Below are 1418 nucleotides of genomic sequence, written 5' to 3'. Positions count from 1 at the left end.
TTTTTCAGCCTTGTCCGTTATTGATTTCCTTTAAAATTATCCTGCCGAGAGACTAATCCACTGAACTATTGAATTGGCAGTTCGAGCCATAAGCTAACCCTTTAAATCAGAACAACTACCCTTCCCCGCCCTTTGTTGTCAAGTTGTCATGAATTGCCAGAGGCATCGAGGACAACGATATTGAGAGCTCTTCTTGTCGTGAAGATCAAGAGAAAAGTAAGCTTCGTAATTTTAGTTAGTGAATGTTGGTGTCACATTGAGTTCACGACACAATTTCCTTATTTTACTTTGTGCTTCAATGTGGCACTGGATCTCTTCCCCTTGTGCATTTTGCGTGAAATAATCATGTGTGATGAAAGTTGATGGCCAAGTTGTTTCAATATACTGATGTTCCTTATTGAACGTTTTGTGAATTTCATCAATGGCTTCCTTTATACATATTATTTCATCAATGTCTGCGTCTAAATGAGATAAGGGAAGACTTCCTATCAAGGTTTTGATCGTTGCTATCCTATTGAACTGTCCTGCTGTCTTAAGCATATGTTCGTCAGATAGTTTCTCCTTGGTAGCACTACGAGTGACTCTTGTTCCACTCGCAATTGATGCTGCCACTTCATCACTGCTTTCCCTTGTTTGTTTCTTCTCTGTGTTTGACATTTTTCAATTCCCTGTGCTTATAATATTAGAGAATAATTAATTAGTACTTACAGTGATGAATCTTGATTCTTGGGTAATAGGTGGATGGTTAAGATATTTTTTCTATTACTTGATATTTTGATTACTATGATGAGTCGTTCTCTTAATTGTATCAATACCAACCAATACACCAACCTTTACTAATCCGGCTCGAAGGACCAAATGTTCGGAAATTACTTCCACAATTCAACTCGTCAGCCAAACGTGTACTAATTATCTTAGAACAATAAAACCCACTAGATGTTATGTGGGGTTGCCGGGCAAGTAAAGGGTGAATGCACTGATTAATAATTAACACAAGTCTTTAGAATTTCTATTTATTTAAATTGATTTACAAAGGTGAATTACAAATGAACTTGGTTTTCTTAATAATCTTGTAGTGTTGAAATATATTTACTATGAATGAAGCAGGTTATAATCTATTGAATATTATCGCTAAGAGGTTATCATGATTGTAGTGCTCTGATCGAACACTGGAATGCCATTGTGTTTATCTTAACACGTGTGTAGTTGCCTTTAAATATCGGTCGTAAGAGAGCCGAGATGGAGGTTATGCGAAGCTGTGCGCCATCTGTAGCGGGAACAACTTGTAGTTGGAGGGATTGAGAAGCCAATGTGGCGTTTATAGCTGGTCTTGTTCAAGAGTATGTCCGGGAAGCTTCCGTAGTTGGACTTTATCCGTCCGTCTTCTACATAAGCCGAGAAATCAAGAATGAGTACTA

The sequence above is a fragment of the Ceratosolen solmsi genome, unplaced genomic scaffold, assembly GCF_000503995.2.
Source record: "Ceratosolen solmsi marchali unplaced genomic scaffold, CerSol_1.0 scaffold17, whole genome shotgun sequence".
Taxonomy (NCBI): Eukaryota; Metazoa; Arthropoda; class Insecta; order Hymenoptera; family Agaonidae; genus Ceratosolen; species Ceratosolen solmsi.
The sequence above is the reverse complement of the archived record's forward strand: the minus strand, read 5'-3'. Positions refer to the sequence as shown.